The sequence below is a fragment of the Schistocerca cancellata genome, unplaced genomic scaffold, assembly GCF_023864275.1.
Source record: "Schistocerca cancellata isolate TAMUIC-IGC-003103 unplaced genomic scaffold, iqSchCanc2.1 HiC_scaffold_1132, whole genome shotgun sequence".
In the NCBI taxonomy this organism is placed as follows: Eukaryota; Metazoa; Arthropoda; class Insecta; order Orthoptera; family Acrididae; genus Schistocerca; species Schistocerca cancellata.
The window spans coordinates 950,081-965,069 of NW_026047131.1; the positions used below are offsets into that span (position 1 = coordinate 950,081).

Below are 14,989 nucleotides of genomic sequence, written 5' to 3' on the forward strand. Positions count from 1 at the left end.
AGCAAGAGGAGAACCGAACCGGAAATGATCGCGGAGAAGCCCTCGGACGTTGGCGGGCCAGGTACATATAGTCTGCGCCCGCGAGCTCGGCTCCAGTTCACCACCGGCAATGGAGGGTGAAGCTTTGACAATGCCAGCCACTCGCGCTGGCGAAACGTCAGAAAAATCATTAGATGAACGTCGGCCGAAGAACCCGAGACAGAAGCCAATAGGCAGTTTGTCAACAAGTGGCCACGAAAGCCTTAACAATTTTGTATTACGTCTCTACGGGGAGGAGATTTGCAGATTGTACCGACGCCTTGACCAACGACGGAAGAAAAAAGCGCGACTGATGTCCTCTCTCGCCTTTCTGTCACGGTGCCGAGATGAATGTGCTACACCGAAGTTCTTGAGATGCAAGCGCCTATTCACCACCTCCCAAGCACATCGTATCTACGACAGAATGGAACGAGCTTTTCTTCGTGAGCGAATACATACAACACGGAGAGACTTGGCAAGAACGGATCAGGAACTTCTGGACATTTTCTATCAACTAAGTAGCAGAATGCATCGAGACGACTGGGTCAAGATCGACAGCATCACTCACAGGAGCATGCAGAACGAACTCGAGCGCTGCACCGAACGGCAAAAGAAAAAGTTTGAAAGATGCCGAAAGCAGACCGACAAGGCGATTCCCGACATGTCACACACAGTGGTCAACCTCACTGAACGACAATTGACCGAAGAGGAAGCGTCTGTTCTTCAAAAAGGAGGGAATTTCGCTATCCTCCCGAGAACTATACCTATGGAGGACATCATTGCCAACACCGAAGCAGCCATTCGGACCCTTCCTTGTGAAAGGGCAGAGAAAATACGCACTGAAACAGCCAGGATACTGCGCCGAGCAAAACCACCAGCTTGCAACCTGAAGAAAGAAGAGGTACCAGCCATTAAGAATCTCAACGCCGACAAGAGTATATTGGTACTGCCTGCCGATAAGGGGAATGCGACCGTCGTAATGAAGACCGAAGATTATGAGCAAAAGATCCGAGACCTATTAGATCCGACGACGTACCGAAAACTAAGCGCAGATCCGACGCAGCGTATCACTCGGAATACGAATCGAATAATCAAAGCGTCTTCTCTGCCGGCGGACATACAGAGAAACCTGCGCAACACAGAAGCCCTACCACCTCGGCTGTATGGATTACCCAAAATCCATAAGAACAACGTTCCACTGAGACCGATCGTTAGCGCTCCTGGCTCACCAACGTATAAACTGGCGAAACACTTGGCCTCTCTGCTCCAGCCACACGTGGGAAAGACCGACACATACATTAAGGACTCAGGACATTTCATTGAGAAGCTGAAGAAACTGAAACTTGCGCCAAACGACATCCTGGTCAGTTTTGATGTTGTTTCGTTATTTACGAAAGTGCCACTCAGCGACGCTCTGGAGCACATCGGTTCCATGTTCCCGCAAGACATCCAAAAGCTCTTCCATGCATGTCTCAGCACGAGCTATTTCACGTGGAATGGCGATTTCTACGAACAGCTGGAAGGCGTCGCCATGGGTAGTCCTCTCAGTCCAGTGGTGGCCAACTTCTTCATGGAACAATTCAAAGCACAGGCATTGGACTCGGCGACTTGCAAACCTAAGGCGTGGTACAGGTACGTCGATGATACTTTCATGGTGTGGAGCCATGGTGAAGAACAGCTCGGTGAATTCCTGAGACACTTGAACAGCCTCCATGCCAACATAACATTTACCATGGAAGTAGAAAAGGACAAGAAACTGCCATTTCTAGATGTGTTGGTCACAAGGGACGGCGAAAACCTGGGACACAGCGTGTATCGAAAACCGACACACACGGACCGATACCTGCACAAACTGTCAAACCATCACCCGAGCCAGAAAAGAGGCATGATTAGTACGCTCGAAACGAGAGCAGGACGAATATGTGAGCCTCAACACCTCAAACGAGAAATGCAACACCTGGAAACTGTTCTGAGGAGCAATGGGTACTCCAAAAATTACATTAGAAGTGTAACAGAGCCAAACACTTGGCGAAGTAAGGAACCAGAAAAAGAAATGTCGGGTACGGCCTTTCTGCCATACATTCCCAGAGTGACGGACAGAATCGGCCGTATATTGCGCAAACACGGCATAAAGACGATTTTCAAACCGACAAGGAAGATCAAAGAGTGTCTTAGACCGGCGAAGGAGAAGAGGGACCCACTTGCAATGTCGGGAATATACCGTATGCCTTGCACATGCGGGAAAGTTTATGTCGGAATGACTGGACGATCCATTAACACCAGGATCAAAGAGCATAAGCGACATTGCAGGTTGGGGCAGGTGGAGAAATCGGCCGTGGCAGAGCACGCACTGAATGAGACCGACCACGTAATAAAATTCGCCGACGCGGAAGTTGTGGCTGTAGAGAAGCACTATGACGCCCGCTTGTTCAGAGAAGCTGTAGAAATCCAAAAACACGCGAACAGTTTCAACAAGAAACAGGAAAGCCTTGAGGGAAACGGATCCTGGCTTCCCGTACTGCAGCGAACGACCGTCGCAGGTAGCAAGAGGGGAACCGCACCGGAAATGACCGCGGAGAAGCCCTCGGACGTTGGCGCGCCAGGTACATATAGTCTGCGGCCGCGAGCTCGCCTCCAGTTCACCACCGGCAATGGAGGGTGAAGCTTTGACAATGCCAGCCACTTGTGCTGGCGAAACGTCAGAAAAATCATTAGATGAACGTCGGCCGAAGAACCCGGAACAGAAGCCAATAGGCAGTTTGTAAACATGTTGCCTGGTCGGACGAGTCTCGTTTCAAATTGTATCGAGCGGATGGAAGTATACGGGTATGGAGACAATCTCACGAATCCAAGGATCCTGCTTGTCAGCAGGGAACTGTTCAAGCTGGCGGAGGCTCTATAATAGCGTGGCGCTTGTGCAGTTGCAGTGATATGGGGCCTCTGATAAGTCTAGATACAACTCTGACAGGTGACACGTACGTAAGCATCCTGTCTGATCACCTGCAACCATTCATGTCCATTGCGCATTCCGACGGACGTGGGCAATTTCAGCAGGACAATGCGACACACCACACGTACAGAATTGGTACAGAGTGGCTCCAGAAACACTCTTCTGAGTTTAAACAGTGGAGCTGGCCACCAAACTCTCCAGACATGGACATTATTGAGCATATCTGGGATGCCTTGCAACGTGCTGTTCAGGAGAGATCTCCACCCCCTCGTACTCTTAAGGATTTACGGACAGCCCTGCGGGATTCATGGTGTCAGTTCCATGCCACGTCGTGTTGCGGCACTTCTGCGTCCTACACGATACTAGGCAGGTGCAACAGCTTTCTGGCTCTTCAGTGAATGCACAACGCTTATATTCGTTCAGCCCGAGCTACTACTACAAAAAGGTGATAGCACAAGAAGAAGATAAAAGAACAGCGCTCTTTCCTATTTTCTCAGTAGCCTTGCGTTCACCCTTCGACCATAGATGCTAGTAGACTGGCCTTGCTGTGCAGAACCTGTAGGGCTGGTGTGGCTCCAACATAAACCACGTGACTGTTGGCAAACGTGGCGGGATCTCAAATGAGCGGTCTGCCATCCTGTGTTTGTATCGTATTTTACCCACATTTCTCAACTGACTGCTAAACGCTTCCAACAAAAATTACTTTTTTATTTGCGAAAAATTATGTCAGAACTACATTTGACCTGGATTTGTTCACAGTACCATTTATAAAATCTAAAAAATATATCGAAGGCCCCTCTGGTGGGCAGTGGGACTAAATTACTATAAACTATCAGTTAAAGTAAAATGTCGTTAAAATTCTTTTAAACAGTAAGAGTTGGCTCGTGTCAAAACTTTAAATATTGGATTCGCCGCGTTTTGAGGTCACTTACAAAAGAAAATGGGATATGGGAATTATGTCAACTATAGGTCCCAAAATTGTCCACTTTAGGAGCAGGTCCATTTTAGAGTATTAATTTTAGGTGCACTTCAGAGGTTCAGCTCCTACTATTTTTACAAAAGTTTAAACTATCAGTTTAAAAAAATGACATTTTGGATGAAAGGTGAGACTCTGAAGTTTCAGAAAATAATTTTGGAACCTACATTTATTTGATAGTATTAGAAGGTAAAAAAGAATGCTCTTCATGTGTCGACTATAGGTGCTCTTACCTTATTATAATCTCACTTGTATATACAAAAAGGCGCCTATGTTGCAGATGGCTTAAAGTTTTTCCGTTTCAGGGCCTGTATCCAAAGCTGTCTTCGGTTTTCATCCTTAGTGAACCTATGAGTAGGAACGAGAATCACTTATACTTACTTCTGTAACCGAATTATCACAGATACTTTCCAAAATGTAATATGAGTCTGACTTTACAGGCATCACTTTCAACACTTTAATTTACGTGATACTCTGTTACAAGTGTAAAAAACATATAAAAGTCACTTCAGCAGATTTCAATAAACGCATCTGCATTATCATAGAAACACACGTGAAATGTAATGCCATTTCCCCCGACAAAACGCTGAGTACAGCCATAAGCGCAACACGAAACAACCATGTTTTGCCAACATTCACGTGACTTTAGCCCAGAGATGTTGGAGCCACGAAAATGACGTCAGGGCCAGTCTATTATATTTATGGTCGAAGCGTTCACCACTTTTACAACCCTCTGGAAGTTCCGAATGTTAAATGCAATCTTTGAACATACGTCAAAATCATACCTCCTTTCATAACTACCTTCCTTTTTCACACATCATTACATTATGAATTAATAGAATAAAAGTTACGACAGAGAATAATGACATGTTGTATCGTTTCTTAACGAAAATAGTTACCAATATTTATCATAACAGAACATTGTATCAATGTCACGCAGGTAACATGGAATTTCTACCTGTCAGTCTAGATAATCAGATAATTTCTACGACGGGCTTATGTGCTATGTTTCTAATTTTCCTTCGACTTCTTACGCAGTTTCTCACTTAACGTTAAATGGTAGATTGTTGGATACGTTCGTATCAAAGTTCATAGTTATTTCTGAAACCCAGATAATGAGGCAAAGCTCACATGAAAATTAGTCTTACGTTTCGCACTATAACTGCCCAAATTACAGTATAGCCGAAACTATTTTTTATGACACGCATTAGAAATTACAATAGAGCAGTATACCGTGAGGTGAACGTAAGAACAGCAAGGTAGCTGTTTGGATTATTTACTTTAGGCCTACATGGTTGTTGCTCACGTCTGTTGAATGATACACAATTTTCGTGCCATACGCGTTCGACTCTATTCTCTGCAAGGCATCTTCGGTGGCCTGTAATATGTGCGCATTTTTACTATTTAGTTTACATTTTGGGGCAGTATAGTTGTAGGTTATAAACAGTTCTTGTTTTTCTTACGATGTAGAAATATTTTAAATTTTACTTATATGTTGCGTGGACGATTTACTACGTATTATACTTGTGTTCCATTTTTTCGCCGTTCCGTCAAATGGTCCAAAAAGTAAAAATTATCAATATACCATAATATTACACGCAAGGAAGACAGGAAAACAAAAGTTGAAGATGTTGAATAAGTACTTTTTTCACCTGATTTACACCCTCCCTGAAAACTGGAAGTGAAAACACACTAAATACCACAACGTTGTTGTCTTTTGGCTAACACCCATGAAAGGAGCCTCAAAAGTAAAAATACTGAACGCCTCAACTGCTGCGCTGTCGGAGGCAATTCTGAATGGCATAAATTTTCTTTTAAAATCTCTCTCGTAAGTTAACAGAGTTCGAAAGTTCGTGACACGTTCGTAATGAGATACAACGAAGCTCTTTGTAGCTAGTCGGCATTCTGCTTAAGTCCACACACACACACACACACACACACACACACACACACGCACGCACGCACATGTATCCGCCATTCTTTTTCACGGACGATCTGTCTCGAGCTTTCTATTCCACGGACTCGTCTTTCATGAAGCGAAGAGGAAACCTACGCGCACGCAACTTTCACTAGGAGATGCACAGCTACGCATAATACACCCTGGGAAATAAATCGAGACTCGAACCGTTTCGCTTTGAACATCACCGTCTGTTTGTGACCCCGTAGCGCAACTAACGACCGAACCGTATTTAGTGCTCGTGAAACTGTCCCGAGCTGCCCAGCGTCATTCACAGTTGACCTCTAACTTTCTATACACCTCCTGCACCTGAACCGATAGGGTCGGTGGCGGAGGGTACTTACGTGCGGTCTGCCCCTCACCCAAATTTCTTTACCATCCATCTTCTGAGTGACATCTGCGCTGGTGTCCAAAATTAAAGCAACGAAATGAAATGTTGCAAGGTTGCGCTAATTTTGCCACAAAACAGTACAAACAGGTCATAGTGAAGTATAAACAACGTAAAGAATATAGAACTTAAACAACTGCAACATGCATAACGATAGACAAAAATGTTCATTCTTTCCAATTCAACGGATTTGCACATACATTCCGACAACAAATTAATGTGCTAGGTATGGCGTTTGGGGCAACGGCCTTGCCGCAGTGGATACACCGGTTCCCGTCAGATCTCCGAAGTTAAGCGCTGTCGGGCGTGGTCGGCACTTGGATGGGTGACCATCCAGGCCACCATATGGTGTTGCCATTTTTCGGGGTGCACTCAGCCTCGTGATGCCAATTGAGGAGCTACTCGACTGAATAGTAGCGGCTTCGGTCAAGAATACCATCACAATGACCGGGAGAGCTGTGTGCTGACCCCACGCCCCTCCTATCCGCATCCTCCACTGAGGATGACATGGCGGTCGGATGGTCCCGGTAGGCAACTCGTGGCCTGGAGACGGAGTGCTTTTTCAGTATCGCATCTGACCACCTTTGACAGAAATGCATGCCTTGCAATGACTGAGCATGCCCCGAATGATGCCATCAATCTCATGTTGATGCAGTAACGCCCATTCTTCTTGCAGAACTGCACTCTTCGAGAGTGGCTGGTGTATGCTGACGCGAAGCATCCCGTTTCCCTACTGCATCCCAGGCATACTCTGTACTGTATGATTCAAATGAGGAGAGCGCGCAGGTGTGCATTTTCTTCCATTTCCAAGAAAACATCAACCACCTGTGCACTATGTGGTTGGGCATTAATGAGACGTATGGGCCACAGCACCTCGCAACAACCGCACATGATGTCCCAAGATCTCGTCATGATACCACCCGAACAGGTATTCGAGTGGTCAACATAATCCCTGCCCACGCCTTCAGGAATCCTCCTTGATATCGGTCTCTTTCCACCATGTTTGTGTCCCAAAATCGTGTTCCACGTTCTTTCAAGATGCTAATCGGTAGAGAATCACTCTACAGACCAAATTGGGCCGCATCTGTGAAAAGAACATTGGCCTACCATTCGACCGTCCAGGTGGCATGGTGACGACTCCATTCTAGACGTTCCTTCTATGAAGACGCACAGAGGTAGGCGTACAGCAAGCCTCGGACAACAAAAACCATTCTGCCGAAGCCTTCTGTACACTGTTTGCCTCAATGTAACACGTCCAGTTGTTGTGTACATAGTTCCGCGTAGTCAGCGCGTACAATAATTTCCCACTAGAGCGTGCCCCGCTAAGCACAACAGCGCAGGCGCAGCGCTCGTCCATCTCTGCACTACAAGATGGCGCTGCCATAGAGACGGACCAAATTCTGCTTCTGCCGATCCGCGTATTAACATGTAACGCAGCCAATGAGATTGCTGCTAACGTAGAAGCATTTATCCTCGCGGATCACACTCGCGCAGTGATTCCTGAACGCGCGAGGTATTATAACGAGTGTACAGACCTCCGATTAGTCAGTCTGCATTTGTCTGCACCACTCTGTACCGGACTGCATTAGTCTGTAGTCTATAGTCAAGTTTCAGTCTATACCTAATAAGATTACCATACTCCTGTACATAGCCATGAAGATAAATGTATAGACACTTTTGTCAAGTATCAGAGATATGTGAGAATAAGATTAATGTACCAATACCAAAGGAACTTCAGATTGTCAATTGTAAATAGCGTCCAGAACCAAGTTAAGTAATCTTTATGCTTGTTATTATTTTAATAAATGTGTGTGAAAATTAATCAAGTTCTGTCCAAAGTTGGTCACCGTCAATCTGCTACTCTAAGCGTGCAAGTGGCATTTCTATCGTCTGACCTAACGGCAGAATATAAACACGCCACGATAAGAGCACGAGACATATTGCTGACACTCGCCTACTTCGTTAGAGCGACAATCTGATGGTGCGTGTACCGAAGGTCTTACAGTACGTACACCACACCAGAGAATGCTGCAAAATCAAATATCAGGTTCTGTGCAGTATTTAGGGGTTGCTGTCGTGCCCTTACAGCCAAATAACGGTCCTCTCTCTCTGATGTCTCACTTGGTCGGCCCTGTCCTGGTCCCTGGGATACAGTTTCGGTGTCTATAAAGTGGCGCCACATCCGAGATACAACAGAACCATTCACATTAAGCCACTGGGTCACATCAGTTTCCGGTTGTTCTGCTTCCATTCTGCCTATCGCCCTCCACAGCAGAGAGCCTGGTAGGTGTGTTTCCTGTGCCAAACTGCAGCGTCTGTGGCTGTGTGCACAGCGACAGTGGATGTGAGACTACCCGGCAAACACTGACCTGTATCACAGCTGCCCTGACGTCATTGTTGGCGTTTGTCCAGTGACGCCCCCAGGGGCTCAGCATTCATTTGCTGAGTACGGGCTTGGCGACCCAGGGGTCCTGAGCTGCGGACTGGTCAGCGCCGCCAGTCTCCTGTCACCGTAACCCCCGGACGTGCTTTAGTGACCACCGTATGGCGCGGCGGTGGAATGTTGTGTGCTGCGGGGAATGATAATCTTGGCTTGACCACCTGGATTGCGAGGAAGGTAAACCTCTATAAAAACCCCTCAGTCTTACGGTGTGCTGCGCGCCTATAAGATGCATGGCTGTTGGGGTGGAACAGTCGCAAGTCAAGCTCTCCTGCGAACCTTCGCAGGAGAGCTTCTGTAAAGTTTGGAAGGTAGGAGACGAGGTACTGGCAGAAGTAAAGCTGTGAGTACCGGGCGTGAGTCGTGCTTCGGTAGCTCAGTTGGTAGAGCACTTGCCCGCGAAAGGCAACGGTCCCGAGTTCGAGCCTCGGTCGGGCACACAGTTTTAATCTGCCAGGAAGTTTCATATCAGCGCACACTCCGCTGCAGAGTGAAAATCTCATTCTGGAGATATTGTCCATGTCTGAGAAAGGCGTGACGGGACTTGGAAGGCAGATTACGTCGCTGGGTCACGTGCTGCCTCCGATTGAGCGCCTGTGCTCGTGCTATCAATGGTGTCTGAGGGACCGGCGAGATTGAGGTCCTCAGCGGACGCCAGAATCTCCACCTCATCCTCAGACACAGAGTTGGAAGGATGTGGTGGGACAGGTGCCACCGCAATGTCAGGATGCTTGGGAGCCTTTTTCTTCGACTGCTTTGCACGCTGTGCCTTTGGTGGGTCTGGCTGGGAGGGCCCCACTGGGTCAGTCTCAGGGACGGATGACGACCGTGAAGCCCTACGACCAGCGACCGGTGGTTGCTTCAAAAATTTGCAGGTGTCTGCTTTGGCACTGGGCAAAGCCTGGGGTGGGAGGGCTCCAAGAGACACCTTCCTCGCTAGAGTAGCCGAAGAAGTCTCACGCTTCTCCGGCTGGGAAGTGGGAACTAATGTCCCCGATGGTTGGGGTGGTGTTGCTCCTGAAGTAGATGGAGCAGGAGCAACAGACGGGGAAGTCCCCCCCACAACCAAGGGGCCCGGTGCATTCTGACATAGCTGAGAAGCAACAGTACGTGACGACACGGGAGAGGATCGTACCAGTGTTGCAGCAGCGGTATAGGTGGATGTCATTGGCACAGGATGTAGCCGCTCATATTTCCACCTTGCCTCAGTGTAGGTCAGGCGGTCCAGGGTCTTATATTCCATTATCTTCCTTTCTTTCTGGAAGATCCTACAGTCCGGTGAGCAGGAGGGATGGTGTTCTCCGCAGTTAACACAGATAGGAGGCGGGGCACATGGAGTATTGGGATGAGAAGGACGTCCACAATCTCGACACGTGATGCCGGAAGTACAGCGAGATGAAATGTGCCTGAACTTCCAGCATTTAAAACACCGCATCAGAGGAGGGATATATGGCTTCACATCACAACGGTAAACCATCACCTTAACCTTTTTGGATAAGACATCACCCTCGAAGATCAAGATGAAGGCACCGGTGGCTACCTGATTATCCCTCGGACGCCGATGGACGCGCCAGACGAAGCGAACACCTCGTCATTCGAGGTAGGCGCGTAATTCATCGTCGGACTGCAGAAGAAGATCCCTGTGGAATATAATACCCTGGACCAAGTTGAGACACTTATGCGGCGTGATGCTAACTGAAAGATCCCCCAACTTGTCACAATTGAGCAACCTTGGTGCCCGGGCAGAGGACGCTGTTTTGATGAGCACTGAACCAGAGCGCATTTTGGACAAGCCCTCCAACTCCCCGAACTTGTCTTCTAAATGCTCCACAAAAAACTGGGGCTTGGTCGACATAAACGATTCCCCATCAACTCGCGTACACACGAGGTACTGGGGTGAAGATTCTCCACTGCCGTCTTTAGCCATACGATCCTCTCATGGAGTGGCCAGGGAGGGAAACGATCTCTGATCAAATTTCTTCCCGTTGAGGTTAGCCCTGCATCGCTTAGAGACTGCTGGTGGAGGCCCACGAACGAGAGATGATGTACCACGCTTCATTGCGGGTCATCCACCCTGATGCCACCCACTCCGACCAGGGGCTCTCCCCACGGGTGCCACCCAGCCGCTGCAAAGACCACCTGGCAGGATGGCCTTTGCTGGGAGTCTCGATGCCCCAGAGGGATAGGTATCTACTCCTCGGCATACGTGGGGAGGTAGCAGCTCAGGCATCGGCAGTGTGATCCCTGTGTAGTCAGGGGACTACCACCAAGAGGGTAGAGATGACGACCCCACCACAATGGACTGGCTACCGTGCTGAATGTCGGGAGCCGAATATCCATATGTGTCAGGAGGGCGAAGATGGAAGTTCATAATGGAGGGTATATATGCTACCCAGAACACACAGCAGCTGATGTGACCGGAAGCTCGGTGTAAGGCCAACTCCATGACAATATCGGTTGTGCCAGATCTTAGGCTGAGATGGATGTAGAATGCACCATGTAAGGTGTCCTTCCCCAAATGGAAATGTCGTGTGGCTAGGGCCTCCCATTGGGTAGACCGTTCGCCTGTTGCAGGTCTTTCGATTTGACGCCACTTCAACGACCTGCGCGTCGATGGGGATGAAATGATGATGATTAGGACAACACCCAGTCCCTGAGCAGACAAAATCTCCGACCCAGCCGGGAATCGAACCCAGGCCCTTAGGATTGACAGTCTGTCACGCTGACCACTCAGCTACCGAGGCGGACCTTCCCCAAATGCTACGTACTAACAGAAAATTTTGAAATCTAGTGGCCAAACCCCTTAGGGGACCATCACATTAAGGCCAAAACGTTTGAGACTCCATTTACTCGCCTCTTACGACAGGCAGGAATACCGCAGGCCTATTCTGACCCCCGAACCCACAGGGGTTTGAGCTGCTGGAGCTCAGTGTTCAAAAAAAGCACTGGCCTTCACTAGGGACCATCGGACTGCCGTGTCATCCTCAGACAAGGATGCGGATAGGAGGGGCGTGGGGTCGGCACACTGCTCTCCCGGCTGTGATGATGGTATTCTTGACCGAAGCCGCTACTGTTCGGTCGAGTAGCTCCTCAATTGGCATCATGAGGCTGAGTGCACCCCGTAAAATGGCAACAGCGCATGTCGGCCTGGATGGTCACCCATCCAAGTGCCGGCCACACCCAACAGCGCTCAACTTCGGTGATCTCACGGGAACTGGTGAATCCACTGCGGCAAGGCCGTTGCCGGAGCTCAGTGTCCAGTTTTGTATAATTAGTGACATTATATACCGCAATGGGGGTTATCTTCTCTTTCTTCAGAGGGGATCTCTTGGGAAGGAAAGTCGGGAGCAGGAGCCATTTCCTCATCCACAGGACCATCCAGTGCGGCGTCCCCCGGCAGGGGGGTATCGGAACACGATCCGCTGCCACCACAGCCCGCGTGGGCAGAGGAGCGTCTGAAGCGACGGCCAGAGGACTTTCCGACTGGGTTAGGGTGTCCAGAAGACTCGCCACGGAGGCGGGACGGCGTAGGAAGAGGTACAGCCGGGTGGTGATCAGACAGAGCCGATGTATTCGCCGCCTCCCAACGAGCGGTCAGGTGGGTCGCTGGACGACGGCACGGATGAACGGACCCTCACACGGGACGGTGGACAGTCTTTACGGTGATCGGTTTCAGTGCCGGTGGTATCCACCGGCGATTTGCGGCGGTTGGCGCGATTCTTCGCCCGTTGCGAGGTGGGCGAAGCACTATGCGAGACGGGAGGCCGGGATGAGGGGCGTTTCGGACGCGGTTCTCCCCGAGTGGCGGCGGTGGAGGAATCGGAGAGTCGCGAAGGCTGATTCGCGGACTCCTCCATGATGGACTCGGGTCCGGTTGACGTGGGCAGGGGCCCGGCACGAGAGGACTACGCACACCAAAAACTTCCCAGCTATACTGGGGCAGTGACTACGAAGATACTAACGCCGAAATGGCAAGTATACCAACGCTGAAATGTGGTGCAAAAACTATAACGCTACGACACAGAAACGCACTCATATAAGAAAACATTTTCAGGGACCCAACCTGAATCACATTAAATGATCCTTTTTTCTTCTTTTTTTTTGGTGGTGCTGAAGCCTGATCAACTTCGTTGAGTTTTACTTCTGTAGGGAATGGAAGGGGTAAAAATTTTCTCTTTATTTATTTATTCTTCTTTCAGCTTTAGTTTGGGCACGCAGAAGGGTCCTTTAACTCGCTGCTTTTGGTGTGTGTTTGAAAACATGTGGGGAGAAGTGCTAAAGGACGATATGTCCTTAAATTATGGAGAATTACGTAGGGATATAATTTACGGAGGCCCAAATACTATCGCCTTCGGTACTTTATATTTGTGGTTGCGTAAGGGTTCTACCGCACCTACTGTGGTGAGTTGTGGTGTACTGTCACGTATCATGTCCAACTTCCGAAATAAGTTTCGTGCCTTCTCCTTGACCTTGTCTGAGAGGTAAGATTCGCTTAAGGCTCGATGAATGTCATGATTTCGGATCTACCATTGGGCTCCTGTGACCCATTGTAGGCATCTGCTTTGTACAACCTGTAACTTCTTGTAGTTAGTGGCACACGTAGTACCCCAAGAGATCGATCCATACAATATAGATGGTTCGACTGTGGCATGGTACAACTGGAGTTCCGTGCGTTGGCTGAAGTACGGGGTCTTCAGAAATGGGAGGATTAAATGATCCAACCTGTGTGTAACAGAAATAGCGTATGTTGTAGCAAATTCTAGTGAGTGTGGAATGTTCTCGTTCGGAAAGGGTTAAAACTCACATTCATTTATACCACCTCTTATAGTAACCTAGAAACTGCTTTCTTCTGTAGCATTGGCGGTAAATATTTCTTTCATATCTCTCCGGTAAACCACATAATTAGAAACATAATTAACTTTCGTAACGTGGTACTCTCTTGCGCCCAGAATCACTTAAAGAGTGCTTGGCATTACCAACAGATGGCAGAACATGTGATTAGCTTGCAGAGAACCTATATTCGTATACGGAGACAAAGAGTGAGTTTTTTTATGTGTGTGCGGTGGTGGTGCTGAAGTCTGATCAACTTCGTTGATTTTTACTTCTGTAGGGAATGGAAAGGGTAAAAATTTTTGCTTTATTTATTTATTCTTCATGCAGCTTTAGTTTGGGCACACAGAAGGGTCCTTTAACTCGCTGCTTTTTGTATGTGTTTGAAAACATGTGTGTAGAAGTGCTAAAGGATTTCATGTTTTAACTTTCCGCATTTTTCCGCCATTTTACACTTTAAGTCACCGTTTTATCGCCTGTTTTTCTTGTTCTTTTCTTCTTCCGTTTTTAAAATAACAGTCTGTAGGCTGTAGAGCAGCGTACTAAGCTGCTGCCAGCCCGCCCCCTTCGGGGGCAATTGCAAAAAAAAGGACTTCATGTCCTTAAATTATGGAGAATTACGTAAGGAAAACATTTACGGGGGCTCAAATACTGTCGCCTTCGGTACTTCATATTTGTGGTTGCGTAAGGTTTCTACAGTACCTACTGTGGTGAGTTGTGGTGTACTGTTGCGTATCATGTCGAACTTCCGAAATAACGTTCGTGCCTTAGAAAGAGAGAGTCTTACCACTCAGACAAGGTCAAGGAGAAGGCACGAACCTTATTTCGGAAGTTGGAAGTGATACACGACAGTACACCACAACTCACCACAGTAGGTACGGCAGAACCCTCACGCAACCACAAATATAAAGTACCGAAGGCGATAGTATTTCAGCCCCCGTAAATGTTATCCGCAATTATACATAATTTAAGTACATAAAGTTCTTTAGCAATTCTTCACACTGTTTTCAAACACACACCAAAAGCAGAGAGTTAAAGGACCCCTCTGTGTGCCCAAACTAAAGCTGAAAGAAGAATAAATAAATAAAGCGAAAATTTTCCATTCTATATAGAATTAAAAATCAACAAAGTTGATCACACTTCAGCATCACCACCACCACAACAAAAAAAAAGAAAGATAGAGAGAGAAATAGTCATATTTTTGCCACGGTTCTCTCTCGATTGGTATATTCGCAGTATTTCTTGGAGTTGGATTGTTATTCTGAAAGCAACTGGAAAATTTTTTCCAGTCGATAGCATACGCAGTATCTTTTGGTTTCTCACCTTGGGAAGCAAAAAAAACTGATTCGAAAATTTCTCGGCACGATTATCTAAAAAACATTTAGGCCGCCTATCGTAATATGGGGTGTAGCTCAGGAAGTAGCATTCAA

General features: G+C 47.7%; 1 pseudogene; it reads left to right on the top strand.

Annotated features, from left to right (window-relative positions):
• The first annotated feature begins 6,528 nt into the window (after positions 1 to 6,528).
• LOC126159405 (5S ribosomal RNA) lies at positions 6,529 to 6,646 on the top strand (annotated as a pseudogene).
• The last annotated feature ends 8,343 nt before the right edge of the window (positions 6,647 to 14,989 follow it).